The 23,832-nt window shown below is 44.6% G+C and overlaps 1 long non-coding RNA gene across 1 annotated transcript in view; it reads left to right on the plus strand.

Moving 5' to 3' along the window:
* Positions 1-23,832, plus strand: part of LOC139233327 (uncharacterized) — a 63,058-nt gene that overhangs the window by 37,832 nt on the left and 1,394 nt on the right. Inside the window, exon 4 of the long non-coding RNA XR_011588182.1 lies at positions 1,298-1,332. This is a non-coding gene — a long non-coding RNA (uncharacterized lncRNA). The remainder of the gene's footprint in view (positions 1-1,297; positions 1,333-23,832) is intronic.

A 23,832-nucleotide genomic window follows, 5' to 3' on the forward strand; every position in this document is an offset into this window, starting at 1 on the left:
CATCGTGAGCAGCGAATACAGTATACTAAATTGAAAGAAGTACAAGTAAATCACATATCTAGATTAACCTTCTTCGAACTCCGGCCATTACCATTTCAGTTCGGCCCATTATCCTTTTTGATTTATGAATAAAAGGTGATGATTATAGTTTTGATTTCAGCAGTGTACTTTCACCTGTGGGATTTGAGTTTGAATCCAAATTAAATAACTGGAATTAAAGTCATTGAGTAAAGAAAGAAGGAACTTGCATTTATATAGCACCATTCACATTCGTAAGGCATCCCAAAGTGCTTCACAACCAATGAATTATTTTTGAAGTGTAGTCACTGTTGTTTTGTAGGCAAACATGGCAGCTAATTTGTGCACAACAAGATCCCACAAACAGCAATGAGATGAATGATGAGTTAATCTATGTTTGGTGGTGTTGATTTAGGTATAAATATTGGCCAGAATGCCGTAAGAACTCCCTGCACTCCTCTGAATAGTGCCATGGTGTCTTTTCTGTCCACTTGAAGTGGCAGATGCGGCCTTAGTTTAATGTCTTGGCAGATAGATGGTGCCTCTGATAATGCAGTGCTCCCTTTGTGTTGCACTGAGTACATAGAGGAATCATGCTTAATTCCTCACACCATTTAACAACTGTGGCTGAGTGTGGGCAGATCAACTAATCCTAGGCCACTGCCAACGGTGCAGTAAACTGACTTTCAAGAGATATACAATAAAAATCTGAGGATCATTCTCTCTTCCTTTCCCCAAATAAGGAGATGCCTTTATTGTGTAGTTGTAAAAAGTATAGAAAGAGTTGTCTTTGAATATTATTGGTGTGCATTGAGTTTTAAGGCAGACACTTACTGCTGCTTTGTGTGTGAATAAATTCAATATCTCAAAATTAGAACTAATTACAGTGTTTATGCATCAGCAAACTCTTTCATTCCTCAAGGACCTTTCAAACTGAAAATTCTTGTGAATCCCAACAAGACTATTAAACTTTCCTGTAGGCCTTAGCCATATTGGGCAGCACCAGATGAATGTTAATAAGAGTGTTCCACTTGAATTATTTTGAACTGCAAACATATTTAATGGTTTGAAAAACACAAATAATTAAAACACTCTCATTTTTACAATTCATTAAATTGAGTAGGCTTTAGAATGCAGATCATGAAAGCAATGTGCTTAGAATTATTGAGTGGCTGTTTTATTAAATACAATACTACATGATATGACACTTATATTACTGCAGGTGACGATGTACGTTAACCCTACTTTACTGAGACTTGTCTATTTTGGTGTTTTACAGGGGAAAGAATTGGAGAAAAATCAACTCAGTTTGCAGTAAGTGCACAATAGCTACCTTCAGTAGATATACCGTTGAGAAATCTAAACACCTTTCTTTAACCATGTTTTCTCAAGAAAGTAAAGAAATCGATATAAAATTGTTCTGCTGAATTACAACAATCCAGTGCTAATAGGTGAAATGAATTTGCACTTTGTTTTTGTTAAAACCAATATGAATGAGTGATGGAGCATCCATTAATGTTGAGTCCAGCACTATTGTATTTATGTCATGAGACTGCATTTTATATTGTAAAGAATAGCACTGATTATACAGAAATAGAAACATAGAAACATAGAAAATAGGTGCAGGAGTAGGCCATTCGGCCCTTCGAGCCTGCACCGCCATTCAATGAGTTCATGGCTGAACATGCAACCTCAGTACCCCATTCCTGCTTTCTCGCCATACCCCTTGATCCCCCTAGTAGTAAGGACTATATCGAACTCCTTTTTGAATATATTTAGTGAATTGGCCTCAACAACTTTCTGTGGTAGAGAATTCCACAGGTTCACCACTCTCTGGGTGAAGAAGTTTCTCCTCATCTCAGTCCTAAATGGCTTACCCCTTATCCTTAGACTGTGACCCCTGGTTCTGGATTTCCCCAACATTGAGAACATTCTTCCTGCATCTAACCTGTCTAAACCCGTCAGAATTTTAAACGTTTCTATGAGATCCCCTCTCATCCTTTGAACTCCAGTGAATACAAGCCCAGTTAATCCAGTCTTTCTTGATATGTCAGTCCCGCCATCCCGGGAATCAGTCTGGTGAACGTTTGCTGCACTCCCTCAATAGCAAGAATGTCCTTCCTCAAGTTAGGAGACCAAAACTGTACACAATACTCCAGGTGTGGCCACACCAAGGCCCTGTACAACTGTAGCAATACCTCCCTGCCCCTGTACTCAAATCCCCTCGCTATGAAGGCCAACATGATATTTGCTTTCTTAACTGCTTGTTGTACCTGCATGCCAACCTTCAATGACTGATGTACCATGACACCCAGGTCTCGTTGCATCTCCCCTTTTCCTAATCTGTCACCATTCAGATAATAGTCTGTCTCTCTGTTTTTACCACCAAAGTGGATAACCTCACATTTATCCACATTATACTTCATCTGCCATGCATTTGCCCACTCACCTAACCGATCCAAGTCACTCTGTAGCCTCATAGCATCCTCCTCGCAGCTCACACTGCCACTCAACTTAGTGTTATCCGCAAATTTGGAGATACTACATTTAATCCCCTCGTCCAAATCATTAATGTACAATGTAAACAGCTGGGGCCCCAGCACAGAACCTTGCGGTACCCCACTAGTCACTGCCTGCCATTCTGAAAAGTACCCATTTACTCCTACTCTTTGCTTTCTGTCTGCCAACCAGTTCTCAATCCATGTCAGTACACTACCCCCAATCCCATGTGCTTTAACTTTGCACATTAATCTCTTGTGTGGGACCTTGTCAAAAGCCTTCTGAAAGTCCAAATATACCACATCAACTGGTTCTCCCTTGTCCACTCTACTGGAAACATCCTCAAAAAATTCCAGAAGATTTGTCAAGCATGATTTCCCTTTCACAAATCCATGCTGACTTGGACCTATCATGTCACCTCTTTCCAAATGCGCTGCTATGACATCCTTAATAATTGATTCCATCATTTTACCCACTACTGATGTCAGGCTGACCGGTCAATAATTCCCTGTTTTCTCTCTCCCTCCTTTTTTTAAAAGTGGGGTTACATTGGCTACCCTCCACTCTATAGGAACTGATCCAGAGTCTATGGAATGTTGGAAAATGACTGTCAATGCATCCGCTATTTCCAAGGCCACCTCAAGTACTCTGGGATGCAGTCCATCAGGCCCTGGGGAATTATCGGCCTTCAATCCCATCAATTTCCCCAACACAATTTCCTGACTAATAAGGATTTCCCTCCGTTCCTCCCTCTTACGAGACCCTCTGACCCCTTTTATATCCGGAAGGTTGTTTGTGTCCTCCTTAGTGAATACCGAACCAAAGTACTTGTTCAATTGGTCTGCCATTTTTTTGTTCCCCTTTATGACTTCCCCTGATTCTGACTGCAGGGGACCTACGTTTGTCTTTACTAAACTTTTTCTCTTTACATATCTATAGAAACTTTTGCAATCCGTCTTAATGTTCCCTGCAAGCTTCCTCTCGTACTCTATTTTCCCTGCCCTAATTAAAACCTTTGTCCTCCTCTGCTGAGTTCTAAGTTTCTCCCAGTCCCCAGGTTCACTGCTATTTCTGACCAATTTGTATGCCACTTCCTTGGCTTTAATACTATCCCTGATTTCCCTTGATAGCCACGGTTGAGCCATCTTCCCTTTTTTATTTTTACGCCAGACAGGGATGTATAATTGTTGTAGTTCATCCATGCGGTCTCTAAATGTCTGCCATTGCCCATCCACTGTCAACGCCTTAAGTATCATTCGCCAATCTATCCTAGCCAATTCACGCCTCATACCTTCAAAGTTACCCTTCTTTAAGTTCTGGACCATGGTCTCTGAATTAACTGTTTCATTCTCCATCCTAATGCAGAATTCCACCATATTATTGTCACTCTGCCCCAAGGGGCCTCGCACAACGAGATTACTAATTAATCCTCTCTCATTACACAGCACCCAGTCTAAGATGGCCTCCCCCATAGTTGGTTCCTCAACATATTGGTCTAGAAAACCATCCCTTATGCACTCCAGGAAATCCTCCTCCACCGTATTGCTTCCAGTTTGGTTAGCCCAATCTATATGCATATTAAAGTCACCCATTATAACTGCTGCACCTTTATTGCATGCACCCCTAATTTCCTGTTTGATGCCTTCCCCAACATCACTACTACTGTTTGGAGGTCTGTACACAACTCCCACTAACCTTTTTTGCCCTTTGGTGTTCTGCAGCTCTACCCATATAGATTCCACATCATCCAAGCTAATGTCCTTCCTAACTATTGCATTAATCTCCTCTTTAACCAGCAATGCTACCCCACCTCCTTTTCCTTTTATTCTATCCTTCCTGAATGTTGAATACCCATGGATGTTGAGTTCCCAGCCCTGATCATCCTGGAGCCACGTCTCCGTAATCCGAATCACATCATATCCGTTAACATCTATTTGCACAGTTAATTCATCCACCTTATTACGGATACTCCTTGCATTAAGACACAAAGCCTTCAGGCTTGTTTTTTTAACACCCTTTGTCCTTTTAGAATGATGATGTAGTGTGGCCCTTTTTGTTTCTTGCCTTTGTTTACTCGGCCTTCCACTATTGCTTTTTACCTTTCTACCATCTGTTTCTGACTCCATATTACTTCGCCCTATCTCGCTGCATAGGTTCCCATCCCCCTGCCATATTAGTTTAAACACTCCCAAACTGCATTAGCAAATGTTACCCCTAGGACATCAGTTCCAGTCCTGCCCAAGTGTAGACCGTCCCTTTTGTACAGGTCCCACTTCCCCCAGAACTGGTTCCAATGTCCCAGAAATTTGAATCCCTCCCTCTTGCACCACTGCTCAAGCCACGTATTTATTCTAACTATCCTGCTCCCTCTACTCTGATTAGCACGTGGCACTGGTCGCAATCCAGACATTACTACCTTTGAGGTCCTACTTTTTAATTTAACTCCTAGCTCCCTAAATTCAGCTTGTAGGACCTCTTCCTGCTTCTTACCTATATCGTTGGTACCAAATGTACCACGACAACTGGCTGTTCACCCTCCCTCTCCAGAATGCTCTGCAGCTGCTCTGAGACATCCTTGACCCTTGCACCAGGGAGGCAACATACCATCCTGGAGTCTTGGTTGCGGCCGCAGAAACTCCTATCTATTCCCCTTACAATAGAGTCCCCTATCACTATAGCTCTCCCACTCTTTTTCCCACCCTTCTGTGCTGCAGAGCCAGCCATGGTGCCATGAACGTGGCTGCTGCTGCCCTCCCCTGATGAGTCATCCTCCTCAACAGTACCCAAAGCGGTGTATCTGTTTTGCAGGGGGATGACCGCAGGGGACCCTGCACTACCTTCCTTGCACTGCTCTTCCTGCTGGTCTTCCACTCCCTAGCTGGCTGTGGACCCTTCACCTGCGGTAAGACCAACTCGCTACACGTGCTACTCACGTCATTCTCAGCATCGTGGATACTCCAGAGTGAATCCACCCTCAGCTCCAACTCCGCAATGCGGTCTGTCAGGAGCTGGAGGCGGATCCACTTCCCGCACACGTAGTCATCAGGGACACCGGAAGTGTCCCTGAGTTCCCACATGGTACAGGAGGAGCATAATACGTGACCAAGCTCTCCTGTCATGACTTAAATTAACTTAAATTGGCAACAACAATGCTAAAGTTTACTCACTGTTATAGAAGAGAAAAAAGAAAAGCTACTTACCAATCAACAGCAAATCACTTACCCCCTTGGCTGTGATGTCAAATACAGGGGGCTAAATTAGATAGCCTCCAAAAATGGGCATGCGACTCATGATATGCGTTCTACCCGTTCCTGGGTAATGCAGGCAGCTTGCCAAATTCGTGCTGCCTGCTCATTAACATGATTTCAGCATCCAGCCAGTGCTAACCACACTTTTCATTGGCTGGGCGCATCAGCAGGGGGCCAATATCATAACTTGCTAGCAGCACCAGTTAAAGCTAGCTTGCACTGCTTAATGCTAGCCTGCACCTGTTAAAGGGAAGGTGCATTGTGGCCGGAGCAGGTGTTGGGAGTCATGTGGGAAGTGAATCTGACCTGGGAAATAGTGAGCAATGGCACAATATGGGAGAGTGTGGGCTCGAAGGCTTTCAGACACTGCACTGGAGGCCTTGGTGGAGCAGGAGGAAACATAGAAACATACAAAATAAGTGCAGGAGCAGGCCGTACGGCACTTCGAGCCTGGACCACCATTCAATAAGATCATGGCTGATCATTCACCTCAGTACCCCTTTCCTGCTTTCTCTCCATACGCTTGATCCCTTTAGCCGTCAGGGCCACATCTAACTCCCTCTTGAATATATCTAACGAACTGGCCTCAACAACTCTCTGCGGTAGAGAATTCCACAGGTTAACAACTCTGAGTGAAGAAGTTCCCCTCATCTCTGTCCTAAAGGGCTTACCCCTTATCCTTAGACTGTGACCCCTGGTTCTCGACTTCCCCAACATCGGGAACATTCTTCCTGCATCTAATCTGTCCAGTCCCGTCAGAATTTTATGTTTCTATGAGATCCCCTCTCATTCTTCTAAACTCCAGTGAATACAGGCCCAGTCGATCCAGTCTCTCCTCATATGCCAGTCCTGCCAGCCCGGGAATCAGTCTGGTGAACCTTCGCTGCACTCCCTCAATAGCAAGAATGTCCTTCCTCAGATTAGGAGATCAAAACTGTTCACAATATTCTGGGTGAGGCCTCACCAAGGCTCTGTGCAACTGCATTAAGACCTCCCTGCTCCCATACTCAAATCCCCCAGCTATGAAGGCCAACATGCCATTTGCCTTCTTCACTGCCTGTTATACCTGCATGCCAGCTTTCAATGACTGATGTACCATGACACCCAGGTTTCGATGCACCTCCCCTTTTCCTAATCTGCCGCCATTCAGATAATATTCTGCCTTCATGTTTTTGTTACCAAAGTGAATGACCTCACATTTATCCACATTATACTGCATCTGCCATGCATTTGCCCACTCACCTAACCTGTCCAAGTCACCCTGCAGCCTCTTAGCATCCTCCTCACAGCTCACACTGCCACCCAGCTTAGTGTCATCTGCAAACTTGGAGATCTTACACTCAATTCCTTCATCTAAATCATTGATGTATATTGTAAATAGCTGGGGTCCCAGCACTGAGCCCTGCGGCACCCCACTAGTCACTGCCTGCCATTCTGAGAAGGACCCGTTTATCCTGACTCTTTGCTTCCTGTCTGCCAATCAGTTCTCTATCCATGTCAGTACATTAACCTCAATACCATGTGCTTTGATTTTGCACACCAATCTCTTCTGCGGGACCTTGTCTGCCATTTCTTTGTTCCCCATTATAAATTCACCTGATTCTGACTGTAAGGAACCTATGTTTGTCTTCACTAATCTTTTTCTCTTCACATATCTATAGAAGCTTTTGCAGTCAATTTTTATGTTCCCAGCAAGCTTCCTCTCATAATCTATTTTCCCCCTCCTAATTAAACCCTTTGTCCTCCTCTGCTGAATTCTAAATTTCTCCCAGTCCTCTGGTTTGCTCTTTTTTCTGGCCAATTTATATGCCTCTTCCTTGGATTTAATACTATCCCTAATTTCCCTTGTTAGCCACAGTTGAGCCAGCTTCTCCGTTTTATTTTTACTCCAGACAGGGATATACAATTGTTGAAGTTCATCCATGTGATCTTTAAATGTTTGCCATTGCCTATCCACCGTCAACCCTTTAAGTATCATTCGCCAGTCTATTCTGGCCAATTCACGTCTCATACCATTGAAGTTACCTTTCCTTAAGTTCAGGACCCTAGTCTCTGAATTAACTGTGTCACTCTCCATCTTAATGAAGAATTCTACCATATTATGGTCACTCTTCCCCAAGGGGCCTCGTACAACAAGATTGCTAATTAGTCCTTTCTCATTACACATCACCCAGTCTAGGATGGCCAGCCATCTAGTTGGTTCCTCAACATAATGGTCTGGAAAACCATCCCTGATACACTCCAGGAAATCCTCCTCTACTGCATTGCTACCAGTTTGGTTAGCTCAATCTACATGTAGATTAAAGTCGCCCATGATAACTGCTTTACCTTTATTGCACGCATCCCTAATTTCTTGTTTGATGTTGTCCCCAACCTCACTACTACTATTTGGTGGTGTGTACACAACTCCCACTATCGTTTTCTGCCCTTTGGTATTCCAGCTCTACCCATACAGATTCCACATCATCCAAGCTAATGTCCTTCCTTACTATTGCGTTAATTTCCTCTTTAACCAGCAACGTTACCCCACCTCCTTTTCCTTTCTGTCTCTCCTTCCTAAATGTTGAATACCCCTGGATGTTGAGTTCCCAGTCTTGGTCACCCTGGAGCCATGTCTCTGTAATCCCAATTATATCATATTCGTTAATAGCTGCCTGCGCAGTTAATTCGTCCACCTTATTATGAATACTCATCGCATTGAGGCACAGAGCCTTCAGGCAAGTTGGAGAGATGTCCTGTATCCGCAGGAGGCCATCCAAACACACGCTGAAAAGATAGTGGGAGTAGATAGCAGTGGAGGTCAATGCTAGGAGTCAAGCCCTGGGACCTGGATGCAGTGCTGCAAGAAGTTCAATGACCTCACACGAGTGGTCAAGTTCAGTAAATGCATCTTCAATGCCATATCCTACCAACTGCACCACTAGCTTCAGACACTACTCAATTCAATACACCCCTATCACTCTCGATCAATCACAACTGAAACCTAACAGTCATTTGCTTCACCTCACCCTCACACATTTAGCACTGCTGCAAGCCTCACATTCACATCTCACAGCTTGTACACACTGCCAGCTATTCAACCATAACAGCCACATCACCCAAACAGATTGCACAACACTCACTGACACATTTCCCGCTCTCTTGCAGGACAAAGTGGCGCACAACCGGGGGCATCAGGGGCTACCCGTTGGGGGGCAGGTGTGCCTACATGTTCTAACCCCTATCGAGGAGCTGGTGCTGGACCTTATTGGAACGGCAATTGCTGAGTCCGTGGCCAGCGGCGGAACTGAATCAATTGAAGATGATGGTATCCTCATACCTAATCCTCGTCGCATCCCACTTCCTCCTCATCCCACAATCAGACTTAAAAGCTGTAGATGCTGTAAGCATGCATCTTTTACTTGCCCTCCGCCCCCACCATCCCCGCCCCCACCCTTCATCACAACCTATCCTTGTGCTTTTCTCTTTTCAGATATCCAAGAAGCACAACCCGGCCAGGCAGTGAAGGAACAGCAAGAAGGCGATGAAGATGAAGATGCACCATCACTCGATTTCACACTCGCAGCCACCAGCTCAAATACTGTGCATAATTTAGAGGATAGCATTGAGGCAGGATCTGCATTTGGTGAGACACCGGGCACGAGTGGACTGCAGCTAGGTAGGGGGCAAGGACAGCACACGGGTTCTGCTCCAGAGGACTCGGATGAGGACTTCGATGAGGAAGGCTACAGAAGAAGGCAAAGAAGGGTACACATAACAAATGCTTGGTGCATTGGTAGGCCTGCCAGAAAGCCTGCGTGCAATGTCAACGCACATGGAGGAATCCAGCACCATCTTGGCACAGGGCTTTGCGCAGAACTTGGAGTTCTTCCTTTCCAGCATGGAAATGGTGGCCAACTCCATTTGCACACTTGTGGACCCAACCATGATGCAGCATCTTATTGCCAATGTCGTAGCTTCCATTGCAGCATAAACAGAACGTCTGAGTGCTGCAGGTCAGCTTGCTGCCATACAAGCTCACACTGCTGCCAACATGGCTGTGGATTAGTGTGCAAAGGGGCTGACAGGGTGTCACAGCAGTCCAGCAATCTTCCCTCCAATAGATTACTAAGATTGCTGAGGTGTCGCCCCAGGGGAGGGGCAGTGGCTCCATGGAGCATGCACCTGCTGAATACTCTCAAAGATAGCATTCGTTCTCCTACCACTGCCACTCCTCCAGTGCCCTTGCTGTTGCCTGCCTGCCAGTCAGCTCAAACTGCTGCTGCCCATGCTGAGATGGTGCAGTCCATAGCTGGGCTGACTAGGCCCAGATCTGCTCAAAGTCATCCTCCAAGGACATCTGTATTCTCCTCCACTGAAAGTCAGCAGCCTTCCACCAGCCATGTTGCAGCCAGTGGGTGTAGGAACACCAGGCCAGGCAAAGGCACACTGAAGACCGGCACTAAGGGAATGCACAAGGGTGATTAGTTCACTTTTGTATGCAATATGACATGATTTCATTTATAAATTTGGTCTGGAATGTTTGTTTTGTGGTGGCTTTTATTTTTGCATTATGGCCAAGCGGACATTGTGATGGTCAGTGACAGAGAGAAAGTAAGCTGTGGGACGGTTGGTGAATGGGGAATTGGGGTTGCGGTTACTAGTATCACTCTTGGATGAGTTTTTCACGGTCAGCCCGGGTAGAACAGGGTTGTCTATGTTGCTTCCTCCCTTCCCCCTCCTCTTCCTCTTTCTTCTCCTCCTCCTGCACCTCTTCATGCTCCTGAGCCTCAGCTCATAGCTGGTGGCAAGCACTGTCCGCTCATAATGGTGAGGTTAATCAACATGCAGCAGACCACCATGAATCTTGACAACTGCACTTGACACCAAGTACAGCAGGGCTCCTCCAGAGCAGTCCAGGCAGCAGAAGCGTTGCTTTAGCCTGCCAATGGTCTACTCTAGCATGGCTTTCATTTTATGCATGCTGCCCACATGTGTGTGGGTTGCGCACCGGAGTCAAGAGCTATGTTGTAAGCAGGAAGGCCTTGTTGCCCAATATCCACCCTTTGGTTTGCTGTGGTGGCTGAAGTGCAGCTGGCACAGCAGATTGTCACAGAATGAAGGCATTATGACTGCTGCCAGGATACCGAGCATAGACCTGCATGATTTGCTGCCTATGGTTGCACACCAGCTGGACGTTGAGGGAGTGGAATCCCTTTCGGTTCTGGTATATGGCAGAGTTGACATGCAGTGTACACAAAGTGGTGTGTATGGAGTCAATGGCACTCTGCACCATGGGAAAGACTGTAATCCAAGTGAAGCTGCGTGCTTGCTCTGCCTGCTTGTCTCTGGCAAAAAAGAATGAAATGTAGTCAGTCCTCTTTGAACAGAGGGCCTCAGTGACATCCATTACGCAACAAGGGATACCAAACTGTGAGGTGTTGCAAATATCTCCATCTCCAGCCTGGAAGGAGCAAGACACATAAAAGATCATCAAAATGGCCTAGCATGCCTCTCAGTTGTACAAAACCGCTGTGAAAAACAAAAATAAAACTGGACGGGCCACCCAACATTGACCTCGGTACTGGCTTCGGACACAACATCAGCACACCCAGCCCAGTCGATCCTCACGAACATCTGGGGACTTGTGCCAAAATTGGGAGAACTGTCCCACAAACTAGTCAAGCAACAGCTTGACATAATCATATTCACAGAATCATACCAGACTCCTCCTCCAGTGGAGGGCAGAGAAACACAAGGCAAAGAACAAAAAGGGCCACTGGACACCAAAATTCTAAAAGGACAAAGGGTGTTAAAAAAACAAGCCTGAAGGCATTGTGTCTTAATGTAAGGAGTATCCGTAATAAGGTGGATGAATTAACTGTGCAAATAGATGTTAACGGATATGATGTGATTGGGATTACGGAGACGTGGCTCCAGGATGATCAGGGAACTCAACATCCATGGGTATTCAACATTCAGGAAGGATAGAATAAAAGGAAAAAGAGGTGGGGGGTAGTATTGCTGGTTAAGGAGGAGATTAATGCAATAGTTAGGAAGGACATTAGCTTGGATGATGTGGAATCTATATGGGTAGAGCTGCAGAACACCAAAGGGCAAAAAACGTTAGTGTGAGTTGTGTACAGACCTCCAAACAGTAATAGTGATGTTGGGGAGGGCATCAAACAGGAAATTAGGGGTGCATGCAATAAAGGTGCAGCAGTTATAATGGGTGACTTTAATATGCACATAGATTGGGCTAACCAAACTGGAAGCAATACGGTGGAGGAGGATTTCCTGGAGTGCATAAGGGATGGTTTTCTAGACCAATATGTCGAGGAACCAACTAGGGGGGAGGCCATCTTAGACTGGGTGTTGTGTAATGAGAGAGGATTAATTAGCAATCTCGTTGTGCGAGGCCCCTTGGGGAAGAGTGACCATAATATGGTGGAATTCTGCATTAGGATGGAGAATGAAACAGTTAATTAAGAGACCATGGTCCAGAACTTAAAGAAGGCTAACTTTGAAGGTTCCAGGCGTGAATTAGCTAGGATAGATTGGCGAATGATACTTAAGGGGTTGACTGTGGATGGGCAATGGCAGACATTTAGAGACTGCATGGATGAACTACAACAATGGTACATTCCTGTCTGGCGTAAAAATAAAAAAGGGAAGGTGGCTCAATCGTGGTTATCAAGGGAAATCAGGGATAGTATTAAAGCCAAGGAAGTGGCATACAAATTGGCCAGAAATAGCAGTGAACCCGGGGACTGGGAGAAATTTAGAACTCAGCAGAGGAGGACAAAGGGTTTGATTAGGGCAGGGAAAATGGAGTACGAGAAGAAGCTTTCAGGGAACATTAAGATGGATTGCAAAAGTTTCTATAGATATGTAAAGAGAAAAAGGTTAGTAAAGACAAACATAGGTCCCCTGCAGTCAGAATCAGGGGAAGTCATAACGGGGAACAAAGAAATGGCGGACCAATTGAACAAGTACTTTGGTTTGGTATTCACGAAGGAGGACACAAACAACCTTCCGGATATAAAAGGGGTCGGAGGAACTGAGGCAAATCCTTATTGGTCGGGAAATTGTGTTGGGGAAATTGATGGGATTGAAGGCCGATAAATCCCCAGGTCCTGATGGACTGCATCCCAGAGTACTTAAGGAGGTGGCCTTGGAAATAGCGGATGCATTGACAGTCATTTTCCAACATTCCATTGACTCTGGATCAGTTCCTATAGAGTGGAGGGTAGCCAATGTAACCCCACTTTTTAAAAAAGGAGGGAGAGAGATAACAGGGAATGATAGACCGGTCAGCCTGACCTCGGTAGTGGGTAAAATGATGGAATCAATTATTAAGGATGTCATAGCAGTGCATTTGGAAAGAGGTGACATGATAGGTCCAAGTCAGCATGGATTTGTGAAAGGGAAATCATGCTTGACAAATCTTCTGGAATTTTTTGAGGATGTTTCAAGTAGAGTGGACAAGAGAGAACCAGTTGATGTGGTATATTTGGACTTTCAGAAGGCTTTCGACAAGGTCCCACACAAGAGATTAATGTGCAAAGTTAAAGCACATGGGATTGGGGGTAGTGTGCTGACATGGATTGAGAACTGGTTGTCAGACAGAAAGCAAAGAGTAGGAGTAAATGGGAACTTTTCAGAATGGCAGGCAGTGACTAGTGGGGTACCGCAAGGTTCTGTGCTGGGGCCCCAGCTGTTTACACTGTACATTAATGATTTAGACGAGGGGATTAAATGTAGTATCTCCAAATTTGCGGATGGCACTAAGTTGGGTGGCAATGTGAGCTGCGAGGAGGATGCTATGAGGCTGCAGAGTGACTTGGATAGGTTAGGTGAGTGGGCAAATGCATGGCAGATGAAGTATAATGTGGATAAATGTGAGGTTATCCACTTTGGTGGTAAAAACAGAGAGACAGACTATTATCTGAATGGTGACAGATTAGGAAAAGGGGAGGTGCAACGAGACCTGGGTGTCATGGTACATCAGTCATTGAAGGTTGGCATGCAGGTACAGCAGGCGGTTAAGAAAGCAAATGGCATGTTGGCCTTCATAGCAAGGGGATTTGAGTACAGGGGCAGGGAGGTGTTGCTACAGTTGTACAGGGCCTTGGTGAGGCCACACCTGGAGTATTGTGTACAGTTTTGGTCTCCTAACCTGAGGAAGGACATTCTTGCTATTGAGGGAGTGCAGCGAAGATTCACCAGACTGATTCCCGGGATGGCGGGACTGACCTATCAAGAAAGACTGGATCAACTGGGCTTGTATTCACTGGAGTTCAGAAGAATGAGAGGGGACCTCATAGAAACCTTTAAAATTCTGACAAGGTTAGACAGGCTAAATGCAGGAAGAATGTTCCCAATGTTGGGGAAGTCCAGATCCAGGAGACACAGTCTAAGGATAAGGGGTAAGCCATTTAGGACTGAGATGAGGAGAAACTTCTTCACCCAGAGAGTAGTGAACCTGTGGAATTCTCTACCACAGAAAGTTGTTGAGGCGAATTCACTAAATATATTCAAAAAGGAGTGAGATGAAGTCCTTACTACTAGGGGGATCAAGGGGTATGGCGAGAAAACAGGAATGGGGTACTGAAGTTGCACGTTCAGCCATGAACTCATTGAATGGCGGTGCAGGCTAGAAGGGCCGAATGGCCTACTCCTGCACCTATTTTCTATGTTTCTATGTTTCTATCAGCATCCCTTGGTATGTCCTGTCCCACTGGCACGACAGATGCACCAGAGGTGGTGTGACAGTGGTATATAGTTGGAAGGGAGTGACCCTGGGAGTCCTCAACATTGACTCCGGACCCCATGAAGTCTCATGGCTTCAGGTCAAACATGAGCAAGGAACCCTCCTGCTGATTATCACCTCCTGCTCTCCCTCAGCTGATGAATCAGTTACTCCTCCATGTTGAACAGCACTTGGAAGAAGCACTGAGGGTAGCAAGGGTACCAAGAATGTACTCTGGGTTGGGGACTGCAATATCCATCACCAAGAGTAGCTCGGTAGCACCACTATTGACTGAGCTGGCCGAGTCCTGAAAGACACAGCTGCCAGACTGTGCCTGCAGCAGGTGGTGAGAAAACCTACTTGACCTCGTCCTCACCAATATACCTGTCGCAGGTGCATCTGTCCATATTGGTAGCCGTGACCACCGCACGGTGAAGATGAAGTCCCGTCTTTACACTGAGGGCACCCTCCATCGTGTTGTGTGGCACTATCACCGTGATAAATGGGATAGATTCAGAACAGATCTCGTAGCTCAAAACTGGGCATTCATGAGGCTCTGTGGGCCATCAGCAGCAGCAGAATTGTATTCCACCACAATCTGTAACCTCATGGCCCAGTATATTCTTTACTCTACCATTACCATGAACCAGGGTACTAACCCTGGTTCAATGAGGAGTGCAGAAGAGCATGCAGGTGCAGCACCAGGTGTACCTAAAGATGCTAAATGGTGAAAACAGTAAGCTATAGACTGAGCTAAGTGACCCCACAACCAACATGCTACAATGTACAACTCTGCAGTACTGCCACGTCCAGTCGTGAATGGTGTACCTAAAAATGAGGTGCCAACCTGGGAAAGCTGCAACACAGGACTACATGCATGCTAAACAGCAGAAGCAGCATGCTATAGACAGGGCTAAGAGATACCACAATCAACAGATCAGATCAAAGCTACATCCAGTCGTGAATGGTGATGGACAATTAAACAACTAATGGGAGGAGGTAGCTCCATAAATATTCCCATCCTCAATGATGGCGGAGCCCAGCACGAGTGGGAAAGACAAGGCTGAAGTGTTTGCAACCATCTTCAGCCAGAAGTGCTGAGTGGATGATCCATCTCAGCCTCCTCCTGAGGTCCCCATCATTACAGAAGCCTGTCTTCAACCAATTTGTTTCATTCCACGTGATAGTAAGAAATGGCTGAGCGCCCAGGATACAGCAAAGGCTATGGGCCCCGACAACATCCCAGCTGTCGTGATGAAGACTTGTGCTCCAGAACTAGCTGTGCTTCTAGCCAAGCTGTTCCAGTACAGCTACAACACTGGCATCTATCCAACAATGTGAAAAACTGTCCAGATATTTCCTGGCCACAAAAAGCAGGATAAATCCAATCCAGCCAATTACCATGTCATCAGTCTACTCTCAATCATCAGCAAAATGATGGAAGGTGTCGTCGACAGTACTATCAAGTGGCAATTGCTCACCGATGCTCAGTTTGGGTTCCACCAGGACCACGTGGCTGCAGACCTCATTACAACCTTGGTCCAAACATGGACAAAAGAGCTGAATTCCAGAGGTGAGGTGAGAGTGACTGCTCTTGACATCAAGGCAGCATTTGACTGAGTGTGGCATCAAGGAGCCGTAGTAAAATTTAAATCAATGAGAATCAGTGATAAACTCTCCACTGGCAGAAGTCATACCTAGCACAAAGGAAGATAGTTGTGGTTGTTGGAGGACTATCATCTCAGCCCCAGGACATCACTGCAGGAGTTCCTTAGGGCAGTGTCCTCAGTGTCTTCATCTGCTTCATCAATGAGTTACCCTCTACCATAAGGTCAGAAGTGGGGATGTCCATTGATTAAACAGTGTTCAGTGCCATTTCCAACTCCTCAGACAATGAAGCAGTCCGTGCCCACATGCAACAAGACTTGGACGTCATTCAGGCTTGGGCTGATAAGTGGCAAGTAACATTCGCACCACACAAGTGCCAGGCAATGACTATCTCCAACAAGCAAGAGTCTAACCACTGCACCTTGACATTCAATCGCATTACCATCGCCAAATCCCCTACCATCAACATCCTGGGGGTCACCATTGATCGGACCAGCCAAATAAATACTGTGGCTACAAGAGTAAGTCAGAGGCTGGGTATTCTGTGGTGAGTGTCTCACCTCCTGACTCCCCAAAGCCTTTCCACCATCTACAAGGCACAAGTCAAGAGTGTGATGGATTACTCTCCATTCGACTGGATGAGTGCAGCTCCAATAACACTCGAAGTTCGATACCGTCTTAGACAAGGAAGCGGCTTAATTGGCACCCTATCCACTACCTTTAACATCATTCCCTCCACCAGCGATGCACCGTGGCTGCAGTGTGTACCATCTATGAAATGCATTGCAGTAACTCGCCAAAGCTTCTTCAACAACACCTCCAAAGCCCACGGCCTCTACCACCTAGAAGAACAAGGGCAGCAGGTACATGGGAACACCAGCACCTGCAAGTTCTCCTCCAAGTTACACACCATCCTGGCTTTGAAATATATCGGCATTCCTTCAAAGTTGCTGGGTCAAAATCTGCGAACTCCCTCCCAAACTATGAGAGTAGCTTCACTACATGGACTGCAGTGGTCCAAGAAGGCAAGTCCAAAGTCTCAAGGGCAATTAAGGATGAGCAATAAATGCTGGATTTTTCCAGTGACGCTCACATCCCAGGAATGAACAATAAACAAAAATCTACTCAATTTCTCGTCATAGAACAACACACTCATCCCAGAGATCAATCTAGTGAGCCTTCGTTGCACCGCTTCTAAGGCATGTATATCCTTCCTCAGATAAGGAGAGCAAAACCGTGTACAGTACTCCAGGTGTGGTCTCACCAAAGCACTGCACAATTGTAGTAAGATTTCCATACTCTTGTACTCCAACCCCTGCAAAAAAAAAGGCCAACATGTAATTTGCCTTCCTAATTGCTTGCCTTCTCAAGGCCAATTATGGATGGGCAATAAATGCTGGCCTTGCCAGCAATGCCCACATCTCAGAACAAATAAAAATAATCCTGCAAGCTAACTTTCTGTGTTACCTGTACGAGGACACCTAAATACCAACATTTAATTGTTTTTCACCATTTTAAAAATATTCTATTTTTCTATTTTTCCTACCAAAGTGAACAACCTCACATTTCCCCACAGTATACTTCATCCTTATTGCCCACTCACTTAACCTGTCTGTGATATCTTCTGTACGACCTCACAAACACATAGGCTCTAGAATAGCTGATAACTTCAGGAACCTGTCAGGTGACCTGTTCCCTCTTTATTGTTGTAAACAGCAATGGCTGCATTACCACAGTAGTCCACTAGGAAGAGCTATATATATAAAATACTTCTCCCTCCTTAATGAAGAAGCAATTATAACAACAATCATCTTACATAACTTGCATGGTTATACATAACAAAGGATATGGACTCATTTTGCCATATTTACAAGTCAAGCTTAACCACTTGTTTTCTGTTTCAGAGAGGATACCTTTGCCCTCAAACAGAACTTTCCAAACATGGTGTCGAACTTAGACTCATTCTAGGCTGACCCTAAGGAAAGTTTTGTTGCCCTTGATCTACATTTGAACTCTCTATAACTTCAGGCTGTTTGTCTGCCTGACTCGGACTCAGACTTAAATTCTGACTTTCTCTTGGACTTGTTTCCAGTACATTTGATGTAGAATATGCTACTGGTACTCTACTTGTATCAAAACTATCTGAGTCAGAAATAATTGAATCATTCCACATCTGTAGGTAAAATATGATCGATATGAACAAACCTAACCTGTCCATGATCAAATATCTTGACCAAATATGCGAGGACCATATATCTTCACCACTCTTCCTAGTAACCACTTTAACCATTTATGGTGATGGTTCTTCACTCTCACCTTCTGATTTAATTTCACACTTCGCTCTTTTACTCTACCTCTATCACGATTCTCTTTCTGTCTTGATTGTTTCTCTTCCACACACTGTGCCAAGTTTGGATTTAACAACGAGAATCTGGCTCGTGGCTGTCATTTGAGAAACAAATTTGCTGGTGTTCTACCAGTAGTTGTATGAGGAGTATTACGATACGTAATTAGAAAATTAGCCAATTTGTGATCCAATGACAACAGTCGTTTTTTTGGATTTGGATGCAACATCTGTTTGATGAGGGCACATTTTATAATTTGTACTGTGCGTTCTGTTGCACCATCTGGGAGGCCATATGGAGAAAATAATCTACGCAAAATGTGTAATATTTTACTTTTTATTTTCTGCATTGGAAACACCTCTACTCACTTTGAATGGCTATCAATCACAATGAGCAATTGCTGTCTGTCTAGCTCAGCAAAATTGATATGTAACCTTTCCCACACCCTGGAAAGCCATTTCCATTGCTGCAATGGCACTGATGGTGGTTTCTTGCTCACCGATTGACATGTAGTACACTGACTAACGATGTACTCTATATCTTTATCTAGACCTGGCCACCATAAGTAACTGCATGCAAAACTCTTGGTCAAGCACGTTCCCAGGTGCTGGTCGTGACGATCTCCAAACAACTTAGACCTGAACTTATTTGGGATAACTATTCTTGCACCCCACATGATACAACCTTTATCGACTGATAATTTATTCCTACGAATGAAGAATGGATGAATATCTTTCTCTCATACCTGGTTTGGCCAGCCATTTGCGATGCAATCATACACCTTTGTCCGAACTGGGTCACATTTGATTGCTCTACCAATCTCTTCAGCTGTGACTGGCAGTTCATCAATGTATGAAAAATAGAACACTTCTTCCCTCTTGGGTGTAACTTGGGGATGGCAACCTGGATATAGCATCAGCATGACTATCTAACTTGGGTATAACAACAATGGGTGTAGCCCAATTACTTATATCTATTTTGAGATAATGTTCTCAGTTTCTAGTACTGCCACCTCTTTTCGATGAACCTTACAGGCAAAGTACCACCCAGTCTCATGGCGGCCAAGGGCGGTCCTTTGGGCAACACTTGGGCGGGCCTTGGCCTTCACCAATTTCGGCCCCTAATCTTTATCTAAACTTGGCCACCATAAGTAACTGCATGCAAAACTCTTGGTCAAGCACATTCCCAAGTGCTGCTCATGAAGATCTCCCAACAATTTAGACCTGAACTTATTTGGAATAACTATTCTTGCAACCCAAATGATGCAATCTTTATCCACTGATAATTAATTCCTACGAACAAAGTTATGGATGAAATCTTACTCTGATACCTGGTTTGGCCAGCCATTAGCTATGCAATCATACACCTTTGACATAACTGGGTCATGCTTGGTTGCTCTATCAATCTTTCCAGCTGTGACTGGCAGTTCATCAATGTATGAAAATAGAACACTTCTTCCCGATTGGGTGTAACTTGTGATAGGAAAGGCAATCGAGACATAGCATCAGCATTACTGTGATCAGCTGATCATCTGTAATCAATATCATATGTATATGCTGACAAAATCAAAGCCAATCTCTGAACTCGGGCTGCAGCTAATTTTGGAACTGGGGATTTTGGATGGAGGATTGCTGTCAGGGGCTTGTGGTCTACACCAATGGTAAACTTATGAACATACAAGTATTTGTGGAACTTCTTGACCCCAAAAATTAATGCCAAAGCTTCCCTTTCGATTTGCGCATAATTACGCATCACTGGCACTGAGAGTACATGAAGCAAAAGCAATTGGTCTCTCCTCCCCACTATGTCGTACATGAGAGATTACTGCCCCAACTCCATACAGAGAGGCGTCACATGCTAGTTTGATCTCCTTAGATACGTCATAGTGAACTAACATGGTACTCTCTACCAATTGGCTTTTACACTCCTTGAATGCTGCGTCGCATTCTTCTGACCACTTACGAGGGACCTGTTTTTTTTCAACAGCTCATTCAGTGGATGCAACACTGTAGCCAAATTTGGTAGGAACTTCCCATAATAGTTCAAAAGACCCAAAAATGATCGAAGTTCAGTGACATTCTTGGGAGTAGGTGCATTTCTGATTGCATCCAGCTTTCCCTTGGTTGGATGTAAACCATCTTTGTCTACTCTATGCCCTAAGTACTCCACTGAATTTTGAAATAACTCATACTTGCGAGCAGTCACTTGTACTCTGTGCTTCTCTAGCCGTTTGAGCACTTCATTCAATATATTATTATGAATTTGCTTGTTTGGGGCTGAAATTAGTATGTCATCTAAATAACGTGCTACCCCTTCAATAGCTAGCAAAATCTGGTTCATCACCCTTGGAATATGGCGGGGGCGGAAGATACTCCAAATATGGTGGGGGCGGAAGACACTCCAAATGTTAAACATAGAAACATACAAACATAGAAAGTAGGTGCAGGTGTAGGCCATTCTGCCCGTTGAGCCTGCACCAGCATTCAATATGATCATGGCTGATCATGCAACTTCAGTACCCCATTCTTGCTTTCTCTCCATATCCCTTGATCCTTTTAACCGTAAGGGCCACATCTAACTCCCTTTTGAATATATCTAACGAACTGGCCTCAACAACTTTCTGTGGTAGAGAATTCCACAAGTTCACAATTCTCTGAGTGAAGAGGTTTCTCCTCATCTCGGTCCTAAATGGCTTACCTTTTATCCTGAGACTGTGACCCCTGGTTCTGGACTTCTCCAACATTGGGAACATTCTTCCTGCATCTAACCTGTCCAATCCCGTCAGAATTTTATATGTTTCTATGAGATCCCCTCTCATTCTTCTAAATTCCAGTGAATATAAGCCTAGTCGATCCAGTCTTTCTTCATATGTCAGTCCTGCCATCCCGGGAATCACTCTGGTGAATCTTCGCTGCACTCCCTCAATAGCAAGAATGTCCTTCCTCAGATTAAGAGACCAAAACTGCACACAATACTCAAGGTGTGGTCTCACCAAGGCCCTGTACAACTGCAGTTAGATCTCCCTGCTCCTATACTCAAATCCCCTCGCTATGAAGTCCAGGATGCCATTTGCCTTCTTTACTGCCTGCTGTACCTGCATGCCTACCTTCAATGACTGATGTACCATGACACCCAGGACTCATTGCACCTCCCCTTTTACTAATCTGTCACCATTCAGATAATAATCTGCCTTCCTGCTTTTGCAACCAAGGTGGATAACCTCACATTTATCCACATTATACTGCATCTGCCATGCATTTGCCCATTCACCTAACCTGTCTAAGTCCCCCTGCAGCCATCTAGCAGCCTCCTCACAGCTTGCACTGTCACCCAGCTTAGTGTCATCTGCAAACTTGGAGATATTACATTCAATTCCTTCGTCTAAATCATTAATGTATATTGTAAATAGCTGGGTCCCAGCACTGAACCCTGCGGCACCCCACGAGTCACTGCCTGCCATTCTGAAAAGGACCTGTTTATTCCCACTCTTTGCTTCCTGTCTGCCAACCAGTTCTCTATCCACATCAATACATTACCCCCAATACCATGTGCCTTAATTTTGCACACTAATTTCTTGTGTGGGACCTTGTCAAAAGCCTTTTGAAAGTCCAAATACACCACATCCACTGGTTCTCCCTTATCCACTCTACTAGTTACATCCTCAAAAAATTCTAGAAGATTTGTCGAGCATGATTTCCCTTTCATAAATCCATGCTGACTTGGACCTATCCTGTCACTGCTTTCCAAATGCGCTGCTATTATATCTTTAATAATTGATTCCAACATTTTCCTCACTACCGATGTCCGGCTAACCGGTCTATAATTCCCTGTTTTCTCTCTCTCCCTCCTTTTTTAAAAAGTGGGGTTACATTAGCTACCCTCCAATCCATTGGAACTGATCCAGAGTGTATAGAATGTTGGAAAATGACTACCAATGCATCCACTATTTCTAGTACTCTGGGATGCAGATTATCAGGCCCTGGGGATTTATCGGCCTTCAGTCCCTTCAATTTCCCTAACACCATTTCCTGAATAATAAGGTTTTCCCTCAGTTCCCCCTTCTCGCTAGACTCTCTGTCCCCTAGTTTTTTTAGGAGGTTATTCGTGTCTGCCTTCGTGAAGACAGAACCAAAGTATTTGTTCAGTTGGTCTGCCATTTCCTTGTTCCCCATTATATGGTAGCCTATTAAATTGATATAGGCCTAGATGAGTATTTATAGTCAAGCATGACTTGGACTCCTCATCTAGTTCAAGTTGTAAGCAGGCATTTGTGAGATCTAATTTTGAGAAGATCTGACCACCTGTCAGTTTTGTGAACAAATCTTATATATTTGACAATGTATTAGGGAGATTACCTTCTAGAACCGGATTTACAGTTACTTTATAATCACCACACAACTGTACCTCACCATCGGACTTAGGTACAACAACAATGAGTGTAGCCCAATTACATAGCTCTATCTTAGAGATAATGTTCCCAGTCTCTAGTCTTTTGAATTCTTGCACAACTTTCTCCTTGAGTGCATATGGTATGGGAATGGCTTGTAGTAAACTGTCTAGCATCCTTCTGTACCTTGACACTTGTCTTGAGCCTTAGATCGGACTGCCTGTTTCACAGAACACCTTCGGATACTTCTCGATGACATCATCCTTCGATGCAAATCTCGTTTCAACACGAGAAATCTCACTCCAATCCAGCTTCAGTGATCCCAACCAATTTCTTCCCAGTAAGGCAGACTTGTCTCTTGCCACTACCAAGAGAGGTAAGCTCTGCAATTGATCCTTGTATTTCACTGATACAGTGATACGACCTACCACAGGAATGTTCTCTCCTGAGTAGCCTCACAGTTCGATCTTGGATTTCTCCAATGGGAAATCATGCAATTTGTCAAGATATAATGATTCTGGTACTATGCTCACGGATTCACCAGTGTCGATTTCCATAGTTCCTGTAACGTCGACATGGATGATACTTTTTGAATCGCTGTTAGATACTCTTGTGCTCCTGATGATGTGTATCTCTTCATCCTGTTGCTTTTCTTCCACACTATGCAGTCCCTGGGATTTCTACTTACAGTCTTGAAAGTTGGTTTACTCTTCAGTTGGCATGGCTTCGCAAGATGCCCAGTTTTCCTGCAGAAGAAACACTCTGCCTTCACATATGGACAACTTTGAGCAATGTGTTGTCCCAGGCACCGATACCATGACTTCAATGTTCTGTTACCATTGGCAGTTGCTGAGACCTTGGGACAAAACTACCTTTTACTTTTAACTTGCATGCAATTCACCTCGGTTGCCTGACGACTGGAAATGGTACGAAATTCTCGGGAATATTGGTCGGCCATGTCCATTGACATAGCTGTCTGACAAGCTAAATCAAAAG

This window comes from Pristiophorus japonicus, chromosome 2, assembly GCF_044704955.1.
Source record: "Pristiophorus japonicus isolate sPriJap1 chromosome 2, sPriJap1.hap1, whole genome shotgun sequence".
NCBI classification, from domain to species: domain Eukaryota; kingdom Metazoa; phylum Chordata; class Chondrichthyes; family Pristiophoridae; genus Pristiophorus; species Pristiophorus japonicus.